Source organism: Bubalus bubalis, chromosome 17 (genome assembly GCF_019923935.1).
Source record: "Bubalus bubalis isolate 160015118507 breed Murrah chromosome 17, NDDB_SH_1, whole genome shotgun sequence".
Classification (NCBI taxonomy): Eukaryota; Metazoa; Chordata; class Mammalia; order Artiodactyla; family Bovidae; genus Bubalus; species Bubalus bubalis.
Genome location: NC_059173.1, coordinates 69,435,096 through 69,455,731, shown reverse-complemented (window position 1 = coordinate 69,455,731; position 20,636 = coordinate 69,435,096).

Genomic DNA, 20,636 nt, shown 5'->3' with positions numbered 1-20,636 from the left:
CACTTGCATAAAGTTTCCATCCCAATGAAAATGCATCCTTTCTCCTAGGAAGGGACAAAAGGGAAGGAAGGATGGGAGGGAGAGAGGGAGAAGAAGGAGGCAGGGAGGAGGGCTAGGAAAAAGGAAAGGGCGCTGGGTGGTGCCTGGGGAAGTGGAAAAAAGGTAAGCAAAAGAGCTTGCAAATGAGTCACATATAATGGTCCAATATTCTTGCATTTCCTTATGTGCTGCTGTGGCCCAGCAGCTAAAGAATCTGGCTGCAATGCAGGAGACCTGGGTTAGATCCCTGGGTTGGGAAAATCCCCTGGAGAAGGGGAAGGCTACCCACTCCAGTATTCTGGCCTGGAGAATTCCATGGATTATGTAATCCATGGTATCCCAAATAGTTGGACAAAATTGAGCAACTTTCACAAATAAGTGACTCCCTCCAAATCTTACAAAAACAAGACCAGGAGCTGACTGTGGCTCAGATCATGAACTCATTACTAAATTCAGACTTAAATTGAAGAAAATAGGGAAAACCACTAGACCATTCAGGTATAAACTAAATCAAATCCCTTATGATTATACAGTGGACGTGAGAAATAGATTTAAGGGCCTAGATCTGATAGATAGAGTGCCTCATGAACTATGGAATGAGGTTCATGACATTGTACAGGAGACAGGGATCAAGACCATCCCCATGGAAAAGAAATGCAGAAAAGCAAAATGGCTGTCTGGGGAGGCCATACAAATAGGTGTAAAAAGAAGAGAAGCCAAAAGCAAAGGAGAAAAGGAAAGATATAAACATCTGAATGCAGAGTTCCAAAGAATAGCAAGAAGAGATAAGAACGCCTTCTTCAGTGATCAATGCAAAGAAATAGAGGAAAACAACAGAATGGGAAAGACTAGAGATCTCTTCAAGAAAATTAGAGATACCAAGGGGACATTTCATGCAAAGATGGGCTCAATAAAGGATGGAAATGGTATGGACCTAACAGAAGCACAAGATATTAAGAAGAGGTGGCAAGAATACACAGAAGAACTGTACAAAAAAGAGCTTCATGACCCAGATAATCATGATGGTGTGATCACTGACCTAGAGCCAGACATCCTGGAATGTGAAGTCAAGTGGGCCTTAGAAAGCATCACTACGAACAAGGCTAGTGGAGGTGATGGAATTCCAGTTGAGCTATTTCAAATCCTGAAAGATGATGCTGTGAAAGTGCTGCACTCAATATGCCAGCAAATTTGGACAACTCAGCAGTGGCCACAGGACTGGAAAAGGTCAGTTTTCATTCCAATCCCAAAGAAAGGCAATGCCAAAGAATGCTCAAACTACTGCACAATTGCACTCATCTCACACGCTAGTAAAGTAATGCTCAAAATTTTCCAAGCCAGGCTTTAGCAATATGTGAACCGTGAACTTCCAGATGTTCAAGCTGGTTTTAGAAAAGGCAGAGGAACCAGAGATCAAATTGCCAACATCCACTGGATCATCAAAAAAGCAAGAGAGTTCCAGAAAAACATCTATTTCTGCTTTATGGACTATGCCAAAGCCTTTGACTGTGTGGATCACAATAAACTGTGGAAAATTCTGAAAGAGATGGGAATACCAGACCACCTGACCTGCCTTTTGAGAAATCTGTATGCAGGTCAGGAAGCAACAGTTAGAACTGGACATGGAACAACAGACTGGTTCCAAATAGGAAAAGGTGTGTGTCAAGGCTGTATATTGTCACCCTGCTTATTTAACTTATATGCAGAGTACATCATGAGAAACACTGGACTGGAAGAAACACAAGTTGGAATCAAGATTGCTGGGAAAAATATCAATAAACTCAGATATGCAGATGACACCACCCTTATGGCAGAAAGTGAAGAGGAACTCAAAAGCCTCTTGAGGAAAGTGAAAGAGGAGAGTGAAAAAGTTGGCTTAAAGCTCAACATTCAGAAAATGAAGATCATGGCATCCGGTCCCATCACTTCATGGGAAATAGATGGGGAAACAGTGGAAACAGTGTCAGACTTTATTTTGGGGGGCTCCAAAATCACTGCAGATGGTGACTGCAGCCATGAAATTAAAAGACGCTTACTCCTTGGAAGAAAGTTATGACCAACCTAGATAGCATATTCAAAAGCAGAGACATTGCTTTGCCAACAAAGGTTCATCTAGTCAAGGCTATGGTTTTTCCTGTGGTCATGTATGGATGTGAGAGTTGGACTGTGAAGAAGGCTGAGCACCGAAGAATTGACACTTTAGAACTGTGGTGTTGGAGAAGACTCTTGAGAGTCCCTTGGACTGCAAGGAGATCCAATCAGTGCATTCTGAAGGAGATCAGCCCTGGGATTTCTTTGGAAGGAATGATGCGAAAGCTGAAACTCCAGTACTTTGGCCACCTCATGTGAAGAGTTGACTCATTGGAAAAGACTCTGATGCTGGGAGGGATTGGAGGCAGAAGGAGAAGGGGACGACAGAGGATGAGATGGCTGGATGGCATCACTGACTTGATGGACGTGAGTCTCAGTGAACTCTGGGAGTTGGTGATGGACAGGGAGGCCTGGCGTGCTGCGATTCATGGGGTTGCGAAGAATCGGACAGGACTGAGTGACTGAACTGAACTGAACTGAAGAGCTTCTTCAGAATTTAAAATGATTTTCATTTATTTCAGACATTAGTGTATCATATTATTTCCAAGTCTACCTCCTTAGACATATCTACCCACACATCTGCCTACACACAATTTGAGTTGGAAGTAGAAGTATTTTATTTTCCAGAATATCACACTATTAGGGACAGAATTCGTTCCCAAATGAAAGTGACTTTGACTGTGAAGGGCCATTTTCTCCATCTACCTCTTAAAGCTGTATTTCTCTCTTGCTTTCTGGTATTCCACACCCTCCTGTCTTACCTCTCTCAGCCTGTAATTCACAATTCCTGCTCAGATCACTCCTTAAATGTAGGAGTTTTTCATTGCAACAACTTTAGTACTCATTTTTATCAGTTGGAATTAGCTTTGACACACGTGACTTAAATAAGACAGAAACCTCTACAGAAATATGCCCCCATGAAATCTTGAGGAAGCCATCATCCTAATATATAACTTTCACCCTCAAGTTTACCTCATGGCCCAAATATTTTGTCTTGGGCAGTCTGGAGGAGGAGAGACAGAGGAGAAAGAGGTAGCTTGTCTTTTTTAAGGAACTTTCCAGGATGTCCCATAGAGCACATCCACTATGTCCCATCAGTCACGAAGACAGGCCAAGCTGCTAGAAGGGTCAAGATGCCTTGCTTATTTGCTGGGGTACAAAACTATCCTGATTAAAATTAGGAAGACAGGGAGGATAGAGGTTAGGAGAAGCAATTAGCAATCATAGCCAGACCATTGTTTCTCACTTTGCAAGTGTTTTCTCCTTAGATAATTTGATAATTGGTACAGCTCCAGCTACCATCAATAAGCTGTTGATAACTTAATCTAATCTATATTTTTCAACTAATACTGAACACATTCAGTGAAATATTTCTCATTAATCTAAGATTAATTACTTTCCCATCAAATCCAATTGCCTCACCCTAGTTCTAATTTTAGTCATAGACCTCACTAGCCCTCCTGTTTCTTAATCTAGAAAAATTGGTCTCCTCAGCTTCTATACTTCCTTTCAATCAATTATCCAGTCTACTCCTAAATCATCTTCTACTCTAAAAATGGTCATTGTTACAACACTTTTATGCTCTTATGTTATCTCGTGTTAATCTTTTCTCTTTCAAGCTGTTAAACAGTCTGTTAACCTCACACCTTACTGCCATTCTTTATTTTTTTATTGAAGTACAGTTAATTTACAAAATGCTGTGTTAGTATCAGGTATACAGGAAAGTGATTTATATGTATATATATATATATATATATATACACACACACACATATATATGTATTATGAAAAGGAATAAATATATCATTTTTGTATTCTTTTCAATCATAGGTTATTAAAAGGTATTGAATATAGTTCCCTGTGCTATATAATAGTATCTTGTTTTATATATATTTTATGTATACTACTGTATATATGTTAATCCCAAACTTCTAATTTATCTGTCTTGCCTCATCCCCTTTGGTAACAGTAAGTTTATTTTTTTATGTCTTTGAATCTATTTCTATTTTGTAAATAAATTAATTTGCATCAATGTTTTAGATTCCACATATAAGCAATATCATGTAACATTTGTCTTTCTCTGTCTGATTTACTTAAGTTAGTATGATAATCTCTAGGTCCCTCCATGTTGCTGCAAATGGCATTATTTAATTATTTTTAATGGTTAGGTAATATTCCATTGTGCAAATTAGAGATACCAAGGGAACATTTCATTCAAAGATGGGTACAATATAAGACAGAAATGGCAAGGACCTAAAAGAAGCAAAAGATATTAGGAAGATGTGGCAAGAATACACAGAAGAACTATGCCTTAAAAGTCTTAATGATCTGGATAACCAAAATGCTGTGGTCTCTCATCTAGAGCCAGACATCATGGAGTCTGAAGTCAAGTGGGTCTAAGGAAGCATCACTAGGAACAAACTTGATGCAGGTGATGGAATTCCAGCTAAGCTATTCCAAATCCTAAAAGATGATACTGTTAAAATGCTGCATTCTTTATGCCAGCCAATATGGAAGACTCAGCAGTGGCCACAGGACGGGAAAAGGTCAGTTTTAATTCCAACCCCAAAAGGACAATGATGAAGAATGTTCAGCATTTGAAGAGTGAACATTGACATTTTGGGAATCGGTAAATTAAAATGGACTGGAATGGTGAATTTAACTCAGATGACCATTGCATTTACTATTCTGGGCAAGAATTCCTTTGAAAAAATGGAGTGGCCATCATAGTCAACAAAAGAGTCCAAAATGCAGGACTTGGGTGTGATCTGAAAATGACAGAATGATCTCAGTTCATTTCCAAGGCAAACCATTCAATATCACAGTAATACAAGTCTATGCCCTGACCAGTAATGCTGAAGAAGCTGAACAGTTCTGTGAAGACCTACAAGACCTTCTAGAACTAACACCCCAAAAGGATGTCTATAATAGGGGACTGCAATGAAAAAGTAGGAATTCAAGAGGTACCTGGAGTAACAGGCAAATTTGGCCTTGGAGTACAAAATGAAGCAGGGCAAGGGCTAACAGAGTTTTGCCAAAAGAATGCACTGGTCATAGAAAAAAAACTCTTCCAACAATACAAGAGACGATTCTATACATGGATATCACCAGATGGTCAATACCAAAATCACATTGATTATATTCTTTGCATCCAAAGATGGAGAACCTCTATATAGTCAGCAAAACCAAGACTGGGAGCTGACTGCGGCTCAGATCATGCCAAATTCAGACTTAAATTGAAGAAAGTAGGGAAAATCACTAGACCATTCAGGTATGACCTAAATCAAATCCCTTATGATTATAGAGTGAAAGTGACAAGTCGATTCAAAGGATTAGATCTGATAGAGTATCTGAAGAAATATAGGTGGAGGTTGATGATACTATACAGGAGGCAGTGATCAAGACCATCCCAAGAGAAAGAAATGCAAAAAATAAAAACCAAAATGATTGTCTGAGGAGCCCTTACAAATAGCTGAGAAAATAAGAGAAGGTAAAGGCACAGGAAAAAGGAGGATATACACACTTGAATGCAGAGTTCCAAAGAACAGCAAGGAGAAATGAGAAAGCCTTCCTCAGTGATCAATGCAAAGAAATAGAGGAAAACAACAGAATGGGAAAGACTGAAGATCTCTTCAAGAAAATTAAAGATAACTTTCATGCAAAAATGGACACAATAAAGGATAGAAATGGTATGCACATAACAGAAGCAGAAGATATTAAGAAGAGGCAGCAAGGATACACAGAAGGACTATACAAAAAAGATCTTCATGACCCAGATAACCACAATGGTGTGATCACTCACCTAAAACCAGACAACTTGGAATGTGAAGTCAAGTGGGCCATAGGAAGCATCACTACAAACAAAGTTAGTGGAAGTGATAGAATTCCAGTTGAGCTATTTCAAATCCTGAAAGATGATGATGTGAAAGTGCTGCACTCAATATGCCAGCAAATTTGGAAAACTCAGCGGTATCAGAGGACTAGAAAAGGTCAGTTTTAATTCCAATCCCAAAGAAAGGCAATGCCAAAGAATGTTCAAACTATTGCACAATTGCACTCATCTCACACGCTAGTAAAGTAATGCTCAAAATTCTCCAAGCCAGGCCTCAACAGTATGTGAACCGTGAACTTCCAGGTATTCAAGCTGGTTTTAGAAAAGGCAGAGGAACCAGAGATCAAACTGCCAACATTTGTTGGATCATCGAAAAAGCAAGAGAGTTCCAGAAAAACATCTACTTCTTTATTTACTATGCCAAAGCCTTTGACTATGTGGATCACAACAAACTGTGGAAAATTCTTAAAGAGATTGGAATACCAGACCACCTGACCTGCCTCCTGAGAAATCTATATGCAGGTCAAGAAGCAACAGTTAGAACTGGATATGGAACAACAGATTGGTTCCAAATTGGGATAGGAGTATGTCAAGACTATATATAGTCACCCTGCTTATTTACCTTCTATGCAGAGTACATCATGTGAAATGCTGGGCTAGATGAATCACAAGCTGGAATCAAGATTGCCAGGAGACATATCAATAACCTCAGATACACAGATGACACCATGATTATGGTAGAAAGTGAAGAGGCACTAAAGATCCTCTTGATGAAAGTGAAAGAGGAGAGTGAAAAAGTTGACTTAAAAGTCAATATTCAGAAAACCAAGATCATGGCATCTGGTTCCATCACTTCAGGGCAAATAGATGGGGAAACAATGGAAACAGTGGGAGATTTGATTTTGGGGGGTTCCAAAATCACTCCAGATGGTGATTGCAGCCATGGAATTAAAAGACACTTGCTCCTTGGATGAAAAGCTATGTCCAACCTAGACAGCATATTAAAAAGCAGAGATGTTACTTTGTTGAAAAAGGCCTGTCTAGTCAAAGCTATGGTTTTCCAATTATCATGTATGAATGTGAGAGCTGGACTATAAAGAAAGCTGAACATTGAAGAACTGATGCTTTTTAACTGTGGTGTTGGAGAAGTCTCTTGAGAGTCCCTTGGACTACAAGGATATCCAACCAGTCAATCCTCAAGGAAATCAATCCTGAATATTCATTGGAAGGACTGATGTTTAAGCTGAAACTCCGATAGTTGGGCCACCTGATACTAATAACTGACTCATTGGAAAAGACCTTGATGCTGGGAAAGAATGAAGATGGGAGAAGAGGATGACAAAGGATGAGATAGTTGGATGGCATCACTGACTTGATGGACATGGGTTTGAGCAATCTCTGGGATTTGGTGACGGACTTGGAAGACTGGCATGATGCAGTCCGTGGGTTCACAAAGAGTCAGACACGACTGAGTGACTGAACTGAGCTGAAATGAAAAATATTCAAACTACCACACTACTGTGCTCATTTCACATGCTAGCAAGTAAGGCTCAAAATCCTTCAACCTAGGCTTCAACAGTATGTGAACTGAGAACTTCCAGATGTACAAACTGAGTTTTGAAAAGGTAGAGGAACCAGAAATCAAATTGCCAACACCCACTGGATCATAGAAAAAGCAAGGAATATCCAGGAAAACATCTACATCTGCTTCACAGACTATATAAAAGCCTTTAACTGCATGGACTACAACAAACTGTGGAAAATTCTTCAAGAGATGGAAATACCAGACCATGTTACCTGACTCCTGAAAAACCTGTATGCACGCCAAGAAGGAACAGTTAAAACTGGACATGGAACAACAGACTGGTTCAAAATTGAGAAAGGAGTATCTCAAGGCTGTGTATTGTTACCTGCTTATTTAACTCATGTGCAGAGTACATCATGCAAAATTCTGGGCTGGATGAATCTACAAGCTGGAATCAAGATTGCCAAGAGAAGTATCAATAGCCTCAGATATGCAGATAATACCACCTTAATGGCAGAGTGAAGAGAAACTAAACAGCCTCTTGATGAGAGTGAAAGAGAAGAGTGAAAACCTGGCTTGAAACAACATTCAAAAAAATAAGATCATAGCATCCAATCCCATCACTTCATGGCAAATAGGTGGAGAAAAGTGGAAACAGTGGCAGATTTTATTTTCTTGGATTCCAAAATCACTGCCCTCAGTGACTGAGCCATGGAATTAAAAGATGCTTGTTCCTTGGAAGAAATGCTATGACAAACCTAGACAGTGTATTAAAAAGCAGGGATATCATTTTGCTGACAAAGGTCCATATAGTCAAAGCTATGGTTTTTCCAGAAGTCATATGTGGGCTGAGAATTGGACCATAAGGAATGCTGAGCGCTGAAGAATTGCTGCTTTCAAATTGTGGTTCTAGAGAGGACTCTTGAGAGTCCCATGGACAGCAAGATCAAACTAGTCAATCAAAAAGGAAATCAGCCCTGAATATTCATTGGAAGGCCTGATGCTGAAGCTGAAGCTACAATACTTTGGCCACCTGATGCCAAGAGCCAGCTCATTGTAAAAGACCCTGATACTGTGAAAGACTGAGGGCAGGAGGAGAAGGGAGGCAACAGAAGACAAGATGAATGGATGGCATCACTGACTCAATGAACATGAGTCTGAGCAAACTCCTGGAGATAGTGAAGGACAGGGAAGCCTGGTGTGCTGTAGTCTGTGGGGTCGCAAAGTGTTGAACACTTAGTGACTGAACAAATTATATATATATATACACATACATATACATTCCACACCTTCTTTATCCATTCATCTGTTAATAGATGTATTTCAGGTTGCTTCCATGTCTTGGTTATTGTAAATAATGCTAGTATGAGCATTGAGGTGCATGTATCTTTTTGAGTTAGAGTTTTTTTCCCAAATGTATGCCCAGGAGTGTGATTACTAGGTCATACAGTAACTCTATTTTTAGTTTTTCTTCTTTTGAGGCAAGGAATATGATTTTATTCATATTCTGGCTGACTGAGAAGATAGCAGACTAATGTCTCAAAATAATCATCTTCTATTTTTAGTTTTTTAAGGCATCTCCATACTTTTCTCCATAGTGTCTGCACCAATTTACAGTCTCACCAAAAGTGTAAGAGGGTTCCCTTTACTGCATACCCTCTCTAGCATTTCTTATTTGTAGATTTTTTAATAATGACCATTCTGGCTGGTGTGAGGTGGTACCTCACTATGGTTTTTATTTGCATTTATCTAATGATTAGTGATGGGGCTTCCCAGGTGGCTCAGATGGTAAAGAATTTGCCTGCAATGCATGAGACCTGGGTCAGAAAGATTCCCTGGAAAAGGGAATGGGAACCCATTCCAGTATTCCTGCCTAGAGAATTCCATGGACAGAGGAGCCTGGTGGGCCACAGTCCATGGGGTCGAAAAGAGTCAGAATGATTAATGATACTCAGAATCTTTTCATGTGCCTATTAACCATCTGTATGTCTTCTCAGGGGAAATGTCTATTTAAGCTTCCTGCATTTTGGGGGGATTAGTTTGTTTAGTTTTTGATATTAAGCCATATGAGCTATGTGTATCTTTTGGAAATTAGTCTCTTGTAAGTAGCATAGTCTGCAATATTTTCTCCCAGTCCATAGGTCATCTTTTACCTCATTCTTTTGCTTATTCATCCTCCACAAAGTTATCTTAAAAAAAAAAAAAAAAGATCCAATCATATTTTCTCCTGCTTAAAGCCTTGAGATTGGGTTAAAATCCTTCATCTTTTCATGTAAGCTCTTTCTCTTTTGGTTTCTACAGTCATTAACTTCACACTGCAGTTACTTTGAATCTCTCACTCATATTGGGATACCAGCTCCTTTAATGATTCTGTGTCTTTCCCTATGCTGCCTAGAAACCTTCCCTTCATCCCTTAAAATACAGCTCAGTAATGTTCCTTCTGTAAGCCCTTCCTTCATGCCCATCAGAGAACATAAAACCAGGAATTGTTCTCTGGGCCTTATAACTTTTGTTCATATCTCAAAAATAATAAGACCATTTCTAACTTTGCCACATTTCTTTATGCTATTATGGCATCAGATGTGAATTCTCTTAAGCCAGTGCACTCTTCTGTAGTATCTCTTACTCTGAAGAGGAATGTATCACCTAATGTATGATTATACATATGGATTTTTTAGTTTCTTTAAATATTTTTATTGTTTTTTCTTTTACATTTAAATATTTTGTTAACCTCAAATTCACTGTAACATGTTGTGAAGGTCTACTTTGGTTTTCTTGTAGATAGCTAGCCAGTTATGCTGAGGTCATTTATTAAACCATTCTTTGCCAGAGGAATTGAAGTGGTAGTTTTATTAAATAAAGTCTCTTTGAATCTGTTTACAGACTTTCTCCAGTGCTTACACTGCCTTGGTCATCTTTAAAGTGTAGCTTTTGGATGAAATATTCTCCCTCTCACATTTCACTTTTTTTCTTTTTGTCTAGAAAATTCCAACTTCAGTATTTACTTCTTTTGTTTGTTCTATGGGCTATTTAGAAAAGCCTTTCTTAGTTTCCAATTAGATACATTTTTAGGGGGTTAAGGTGAGGTGTCTTTTTTTTTCTATAACCCTGACCTCATGTAGAATTGATGAGTCAGCTTTTAGTTATTACTTTCCAAATATATACTAAACTACTTAGTTTAACCAATTCTTTCATTCTGTTTTAGAATTAAGATATTCTTTGTTGACAAGTACATGTTTAATTTTTGTGATTGTTTCATAGGCAAAAAGAAGAATCTATATATTTATACTTACAGGTTACAAAATTTTATGTTACCAAGTTTGTTGATAATATGTAAATATTTTGTATCTTTTCTTGTTTTATGTAATTAATGTATCATATTTTGAAATATGTACATGTATGCATGAACATATCTTATGTGCAGCCTGTGTGTATACTATCAGATTACACTCAGTGGTTTTGTGTATGTGTGTTGCATTTTCTGTTCTAGAAATTTTGCTTTGTGTGACTGGACCTTTATTATATAATACATGAAAGTTTATGACTGTTATATCTTCTCTGTTAATTACACTTGTAAATCATTATATAAGGTCTCTCTTTTACCTGTCCACCTTGTTAAATATTAATATTGCCATTACTCCCCAATTTCTTTTTCTTTGCATTCATATATATCTTTACAAGCCATTTTATTTTTAACATTATGACTCTATTTGGAAGATTTTCCTAAAATAATAATGTATTTTTAAACAACTTTATTTTTTAATTGTATTATTGTTCCTTTGTTTAATTTTTTGCATGTTGCTACTTTATTTCCAAACTTTTCATCACATAATTTAGAAGAATTGTTTTACAATTGATGAATTTTTAAAAACAATTTTATTTTACATTGACTCTTAAAATTTTCTTGTTTCCTTTCTTTAACTTCTGCTGCTTACTCATGGTACTCCTCCCTCTCCCGCTACCCCAATCAAACTCCCTCTCAATCTGCAGGTTCTGTTAGATTAACCATTTCAAAAATAACCTCTAGTGGAATGAATGAATGAATACATGAATATGAACCTGAAAGTTTTGCCAGGGAAGTACATGATTTTTAAATACATCTGCTATAGAGGAAAATACTGAATTAGGGGGTTTGATCCTGAGTAAGAAATGTAAAAACTATCCAACTATATCTTAATTCTACACAGGACTTCCTGTGGCCACAGGACTGGGAAATGTGAGTTTTCATTCCAATCCCAAAGAAAGGCAATGACAAAGCATGTTCAAACTACCACACGACAGCACTCATCTCACACGTTAGCAAAGTAATGCTCAATATTCTCCAAGTGAGGGTTCCACAGTACGTGAACAGAGAAATTCCAGATGTTCAAGCTCAATTTAGAAAAGGCAGAGAAACCAGAGATCAAATTGCCAACATCCACTGGATCATAGAAAAAGCAGGAGAGTTCCAGAAAAACAACTACTTCTGTTTATTGAGTAGGCCAAAGCGTTTGACTGTGTCGATCACAACAAACTGTGGAAAATTCTTAAAGAGATGGGAATACCAGACTACCTAACCTGTTTCCTGAGAAATCTGTATGCAGGATAAGAAGCAACAGTTAGAACCGGACAATGAAACAGACTGGTTCCAAATTGGGAAAGGAGTACGCCACGACTGTATTTGTCACTCTACTTATTTAGCTTCTATTGCAGAGTACCTCATGCAAAATGCTGGACTGGATGAATTACAAGCTGGAATCAAGATTGCAGAAGAAATATCAATAACCTCAGATATGCCACCCTTATGGCAAAAAGCAAAGAGGAACTAAGGAGCCTCTTGATGAAAGTGAAAAAGGAGAGTGTAAAAGCTGGCTTAAAACTCAACATTCAAAAACTAAGACCATGGCATCTGGTCCCATCAGTCAGTTCAGTTTAGTCGCTCAGTCGTGTCCAACTATTTGCTACCCCATGTACTGCAGCATGCCAGCATTCCATGCCCATCACCAACTCCTGGAGTTTACTCAAACTCGTGTCCATTGAGTTGGTGATGCCATCCAACCATCGCATCCTTTGTCATCCCCTTCTCCTCCTGACTTCAATCTTTCCCAGCATCAGGGTCTTTTCCAATAAGTCAGTTCTTTGCATCAGGTGGCCAAAGTATTGTAGTTTCAGCTTCAGCATCAGTCCTTCCAATGAATATCCAGGACTAGTTTCCTTTGGATGGACTGGTTGGATCTCCTTGCAGTCCAATGGACTCTCAACAGTCTTCTTCAACACCACAGCTCAAAAGCATCAGTTCTTCCGTGCTCGGTTTCCCTTATGGTGCAACTCTCACATCCATACATGACTGCTAAAAAAAATCATAGCCTTGACTAGACGGACCTTTGTTGGCAAAGTAATGTTTCTGCTTTTTAATAAGCTGTCTAGGTTGGTCATAACTTTTCTTCCAAGGAGCAAGTGTCTTTTAATTTCATCGCTGCAGTCACCATCTGCAGTGATTTTGGAGCCCCCCGAAATGAAGTCTGTCACTGTATCCACTGTTCCCCTATCTATTTTCCATGAAGTGATGGGACCAGATGCCATGATCTTAGTCTTCTGAATGTTGAGTTTTAAGTCAACTTTTTCACTCTCCTCTTTCACTTTCATCAAGAGGCCTTTTAGTTCTTCTTCGCTTTCGGCCCTAAGGATGGTGTCATCTGCCTATCTGAGGTTATTGATATTTCTCCCGGCAATCTCGATTTCAGCTTGTGATTCATCCAGCCCAGTGTTCCTCCTGATGTACTCAGCATACAAGTTAAGTAAGCAGGGTGACAATATATAGCCTTGATGTAAACCTTTCCCTATTTGGAACCAGTCTGATGTTCCATGTCCAGTTCTAACTGTTGCTTCCTGACCTGCATACAGATTTCTCAAGATGCAAGTCAGGTGGTCTGTATTCCCATCTCTTTAAGAATTTTCCACAGTTAGTTGTGATCAACACAGACAAAGGTGTTGGCATAGTAAATAAAGCAGAAATAGATGTTTTTCTGGAACTCTTTTGCTTTTTCAATGATCCAGTTGGCAATTTGATCTCTGTTCCTCTGCCTTTTCTAAATCCAGCTTGAACATCTGGAAGTTCATGGTTCATATTCTGTTGAAGCCTGGCTTGGAGAATTTTGAGCATTACTTTACTGGCGTGTGTGATGAGTGCTATTGTGTGGTAGTTTGAACATCCTTTGTAATTGCCTTTCTTTGGGATTGGAATGAAAATGGACTTTTTCCAGTCCTGTGGCCACTGCTGAGTTTTCCAGATTTGCTGGAATATTGACTGCAGCACTTTCACAGCATCATCTTTTATGATTTGAAATAGCTCAACTGGAATTCCATCACCTCCACTAGCTTTGTTCATAGTGGTGCTTCCTATGGTCCACCTGACTTTGCATTCCAGGGTGTCTGCCTCTAGGTGGGTGATCACACTATTGTGGTTATCTGGGTCATGAAGATCTTTTTTGTGTAGTTCTTCTGTGTATCCTTGCCGCCTCTTTTTAATATCTTCTGCTTCTCTTATATCCATACCATTTCTGTCCTTTATTGTGTCCGTGTTTGCAGAAATGTTCCCTTGGTATCTCTAATTTCCTTGAGATCTCTAGTCTTGCCCATTCTATTGTTTTCCTCTATATCTTTGCACTGATTATTGAGGAAGGCTTTGGCTCTGTCTCTTCATTCTTTTACTTCATCACAAATAGATGGAGAAACAACAGAAAGAGTGACAGACTGTTTTCTTGGGCTCCAAAACCACTGCAGATGGTGACTGCAGCCATGAAATTAAAAAGCACTTGCTCCTTGGAAGAAAAGTTATGACCAGCCTAGATAGCATATTAAAAAGCAGAGACATTACTTTGCCAGCAAAGTCCATCTAGTCAAAGCTATGGTTTTTCCAATAGTCATATACGAATGTGAGAGTTGGACTATAAAGAAAGCTGAGTGCCGAAGAATTGATGCTTTTGAACTGTGGTGTTAGATAAGACTCTTGAGAGTCCCTTGGACTGCAAGGAAATCAAACCAGTCAATCCTCACAGACATCAGTCCTTAATATTCATTGAAAGGGCTGATGCTGAAGCTGAAGCTCCAGTACCATGGCTACCTGATGTCAAGAACTGACTCATTGGAAAAGACCCTGATGATGGGAAAGATTGAAGGCAGGAGGAGAAGGGGACGACAGAGGATGAGATGGTTGGATGGCATCACCAACTCAATGGACATGAGTTTGAGCAAGCTCCCAGAGTTGCTGATGGGCAGGGCAGGCTGGCATGCTGCAGTCCATGGGGTCACAAAGAGTTGGACACGACTATGTAACTAAACTGAACTGAACTGATATCTTAATTTTACACCTAGATAGATCCATCTCCATCTAATGCCTGAAGCTAACTTAATGCTCTCTTTAGTATGCCGCAGTACATGAGAAGTCACTTAATTACTCTTTCCTTAAATGCAGAGGATGCGTGTGTGCTCAGTATCACTTTAGTCCTGTCTGAATCTTTGTGACCCTATGGACTGTAACCCACCAGGCTCCTCTGACCATGATATTCTCCAGGCAAGAATACTGGAGTGGATTGGATGCCTTCCTCCAGAGAATCTTCCTGACCCAGAGTTCAAACCCGCATGTCCTGTGTCTCCTCAATTGCAAACGGATTTTTTTACCACTGAGCCACAGGAAAAGCCCTAAGTGCAGAGACTATTGTTTTTCCATCTACTTTAGTCAAGATCTGGCACAAATTAATGACCCAATAAAATATTTGTGAATTAATAAATTTAAGGGTTAAAAGGAAGTTTAAAGTTCTTCCATTTCAAGATCCTACTGAATGAGTAAATCCCTTCCGTATCTGTTGATGTCATATTTCATTTTTATCAAAAAATTATTTAAAATTTGACTTATATATTCTATTAATATTTACATACTTATTTTCAGTGTATGGAAACTTTTAGAATAAAGTATTACACTTTAATAAAATAATACAATAATATTTTAAATTGATAATTACTAGAGTTCCTTTGGGTTTTCCAGGTGTCTCAGTGGTAAAAAACCCACCTGTCAATGCAGGAGACATAAGAAATGTGGGTTTGATCCCTGGTCAGGAAGATCCCCTGGAGGAGGGCATAGCAACCCACTCCAGTATTCTTGCATAGAGAATACTATAGACAGAAGAGATTGGCGGGCTATAGTCCTTATGGTCGCAAAGAATCAGTCACGACTGAAGCGACTTAGCACGCACACAGAGTTCCTTATTAAAGATGAGAATGCTCTATTAATCAATTTTTCTATGAGAAAATAGTAGTTTAGAGAGGTTAAATACTGTGATGATATGAAGCACATGTGGAGATGCAGCTCATAGCAGTGTTCTTCCAGGCTCTAACCACCTACGTTGCCCACAGAATTTACTTATTGAATATTTATTTATTTATTTGGCTGCACCAGGTCTTAGCTGCAACATGTGGGATCCTTGATCTTAGGTGCAACATGCAAACTTTTAGTTGTAGTATGGGGGGATCCAGATCCCCAACTAGGTATTGAACCCAAGTCCTCCCACATTAGGACCTCAGAGTCTTAGCCACTGGACCACTGGGGAAGTCCCACCCATATAATTTATTATAAGTTCTAGGATAATGATACTATACGTCATAGATAAACACGAGAATATTGCAAATAGCACTTGATTTCAATTATTTTCCCAGTAGTATTACTGTCTGTCACAGGTTCCCCTTATAATCAACAAAATACGTTTCCAAGTTAGCTGACACTGGGCGTGCAACTGGAGAATCAGAAGACCCATCCAACCAAGTTGATTATTAATCTCAAATCATGTCTAGGAGAGCCTGAAGGAAAAAAAGAAAAAAACACCACATTTATATAAGTATATGCAGGATACAAAAATTATAAGCTAAGTATTTATTATACTTGAACAAAGTAATGCAACATTTCCTATTTGCTGAAACAACTTGAGATAATGCAACATTTAGATTTTGGTGAAGATTACACAAATTGTTTGTGGCTTCCCAGGTGGGACTAGTAGTGAAGAATCCACCTGCCAATTCCGGAGACATAAGAGACATGGGTTTTATTGCTGGTTTGGGAAAATCTCCTGGAGGAGGACGTGGCAACCCACTCCAGTATTCTTTCCTGGAGAATCCCATGGATTCTGGGATCCATGGCAGGAGCCTGGCAGTCTATGGTTCATAGGGTCATAAAGAGTTGGACACAACTGAAGCAACTGAGCATGCACGCATGCACACACATTGCTTGTAGGCAATGGAATTTATATGGAAACCATTTTGGAGATATCACATTTTATTTATTTATACATTTATTAATTCACCTAGATCCTCTTTTTAGTTGAATCCCAAATACTTTTATAAATCTCATTTATGGAGAAAAATCTGTAATTAATTGAGGGCAAGGTTCAGTTCAGTTCAGTCGCTCAGTCGTGTCCAACTCTTTGCGACCACGTGGACTGCAGCACACCAGGCCTCTCTGCCCATCACCAACTCCCAGAGTTTACTCAAACTCATGTCCATTGAGTCAGTGATGCCATCCAACCATCTCATCCTCTGTCTACCCCTTCTCCTCCTGCCTTCAATCTTTCCCAGCATCAGTGTCTTTTTCAATGAGTCAGTTCTTCGCATCAGGTTGCCAAAGTATTGGAGTTTCAGCTTCAGCATCAGTCCTTCCAATGAATATTCAGGACTGATTTCCTTTAGGATGGACTGGTTGGATCTCCTTGCAGTCCAAGGGACTCTCAACAGTCTTATTCAACACCACAGTTCAAAATCATCAATTCTTTGGCACTCAGCTTTCTATATAGTCCAACTCTAACATCCATACATGACTACTGGAAAAACTATAGTTTTGACTAGATGGACCTTTGTTGGCAAAGTAATGTCTCTGCTTTTTAATATGCTGTCTAGGTTGGTCATAACTTTTCTTCCAAGGAGCAACTGTCTTAATTTCATGGCTGCAGTCACCATCTGCAGTGATTTTAGATCCCCCCAAAATAAAGTCTGCTGTTGTTTCCACTGTTTCCCTATCTATTTGCCATGAAGTGATGGGACCAGATGCCATGATCTTGGTTTTCTGAATGTTGAGTTTCAGGACAACTTTTTCACTCTCCTCTTTCACTTCCATCAAGAGGCTCTTTAGTTTTTCTTCACTTTCTGCAAGGTGGCAGGGCCTTAAAGATCACGGAAGGAAGTGGTAAGGTAAGGAATTTGCACCTGGGGAAAAGAGGCAAATTAATCATCATCTGAGAGTTGGACATTCTGTTTTCCATTTCCACATAGTAAAAGCAACATTTCAAAACCACAGAGGCAAGAAAATTTAAGACACCCTGCCAGGTTTGAGCTAAGAATTGGTCAGTGATCTCCCTCTTCATCAGCTCATTGCTCAGGGTGGCTGCATGTTGATTGCAACAGGGCATTCTGGAAAATATTTGCTAAATCCACCTTTGACTCTATCTGCAATAGGTCTATGACCTTAGGTTTGTATGCCTACATAAGCGCTTGCAAAACTGCATTAAAAATATCTCCTTTTAAGAGATAAAGCAAATGTAGCAAACAATTGTTTAATCTAGGTGAAGGGCATAGAGGTATTCATTAAACTGTTCTTATAATTTCTTTGTAAAACTGAAACTTGTTGAATAAAATGTTGTTGGAGAAATAAATATAATTCAGTCAAAAGACAAAGCCAAAAAACACATCACCTGTTGTTAGGAGAGAAATGGTGCAATGGTTACTATTCATACCAGTTAAAATGATTTGCATAAGTGTAAGACCCAGTGTAATCACCTAGGAAATAAAATACTTGAATAAATAGTGGGTAATATCATGCTCCTAATTGCTGTCTTACATACCTAAAGAACAGTTAAAAATTCATATAAAAGATGATTCTCCTCATAGAAAATTGGGGAAAGGACCTAAAAAGAAACTCTCAAAAGAAGATAGTCAATGGTCATTAAACATTTTAAAATCTTGTAGTTGCACTAGTAATTAAATATGTGAAACTTAAAGCAATTGTCAATATTTTAATCAGCATTCAGCATTCATGAAGGAGGAGAAAATAAAAATGCAAACACCTCTAATTCTGTGTGCCAAAGGTAAATCAGTACAATCTTTATGGAGAGTTATTTGGCAATATTGTAATTTAAAAGCACTTAGAATGCCAAAATCCTTTATTTTCTTTAGAAATTCTGCTTCTAGGAATTTATTCTAGAAGGAAGTAAATAAAAACTTATAGATAATACAGATTATATTTTACATGCAAAAATATGCTAATCACAGCACTGTCCTTATTAGAACAAGGTCAGAAAAATCTAAATGTCTAATGAGAGACATTTGTTTTAAAAAAAAGAGTATGTGGCACATGATGGAATATCATATGGCCATTAAAAATCATATGATAGAAAATTATAGAAGAATATTAAGTAACATGAAAACATTTCTATGACACAATGTGAAAACTTCAAGTTCTAAAACATGCACAGGATAACAACAACAACAAAAATCTATCAAGATATTAATTGCTTCCCTGTTGAGTGCTGAAATTAGAAATGATCCTACTTTTTTCTGTATTTCACAAAACATCTAAAGTAATACATACTACTTTCATTATTTAAAACCATAATTAGGGTCTTCCCTGGCTGTTCAGTGATTGTGACTCTGCACTTCAAATGCAGGGACTGCAGGTTCGATTGATCCCTGGTCAGGGAACTAAGATCCCACATGCGAATTTGTGTGGCCAAAATAAAAAAAAAAGCAACAACCCACAATTGATGTTAAAATAAACAGAACTTATTCCATTTCCTAGGTTTAGCCATAACACACCAGCACACTGTGACTTGGTGCAGAGCTGCACGGCAGAGGAAACTCAGGAGGGATCATCAAATCACACGGCACAGTGTGGGGGGTGCATAGTGTTTAGAACCACAGCTTCAGCTCTACGTACAAAAAGGTAGGTAGCATCTCTCATTTGTTTCTACACCTCAGAAAAACTAAAAGTCCAACTAAAGAATCACCTGAGACTGATAGATACCAGAGTAGAAATAGTGGTTCAAGTATTTGGGGATCATGTTGCTAAACCCAGACTGGGTCTTAAACATAAGCAGTGGTTATCTGTGAAGTCACGTAATCTCAAAGATGACATCTTTCTCTAAATATTGCCTCATAGTCACCACTTGAGTGGAAAAAGTGCTAGATAAGAAAGACAGGCGTCTCTGGAGAATGCAAACACAGCCTGACTCACTTGTTCTGAAGTCCAGCCACTGATCAGAATCTCTTAGGGTCATTTATTTAAAAAATATATATTTTTACCATCTTCCCATGTAGAAACTCTGATGCAATAAACCTAGGTTGAGACCAGGAACTCTGTGTTTTAAATAAGTTCTGCAGGTTTAGATGATCATTGTACATGGTATTTTGGTGTGCAATGGTTAAACAGAAGTGTTGGCTCAACGACTGTGGTTTGTGATATGTTAGATAATCCATGTTTTTGCCCCACATATGTTCATTTTAAAAAACAGGCCTTTAGTTATGTTAGTTATCTGTTTTTCCTTGGTTCCTAAATGCAGAGGAATGGGAAGTTTATGTCCCAAGTGCATATATCCTTCATAGCTCTAATGAACTATATATGCTATGCTGGGTTTAGTCACTCAGTTGTGTCCGACTCTTTGTGACCCCATGGACTGTAGCTTGCCTGGCTCCTCTGTCCATGGGGATTCTCCAGGCAAGAATATAATACTGGAGTGAGTTGCCATGCCCTCCACAATTTATTTTATACTTTCAGTCTTAACTGTATAAGAAATATGTTATAGTTCTCATGCAAAAATTTGAGATTATTAATTTCAACTCATTTTTTATTATCTTCATAAAAGTCATGAGCTAAAGCTTTTAGATACTGTTTTATATACTCTAACTAGGGGACACTACCTTTTGACTGTATTTAAAATTTTAAAACTTGAATGGGAAAAAATCAGATATGTAACATTTTTTACCAAATGATACCTTCAGTTCAGTTCAGTCCAGTCACTCAGTCGTGTCCGACTCTTTGCGATCCCATGAATCACAGCATGCCAGGCCTCCCTGTCCATCACCAACTCCTGGAGTTTACCCAAACTCACATCCATCAAGTCGGTGATGCCATCC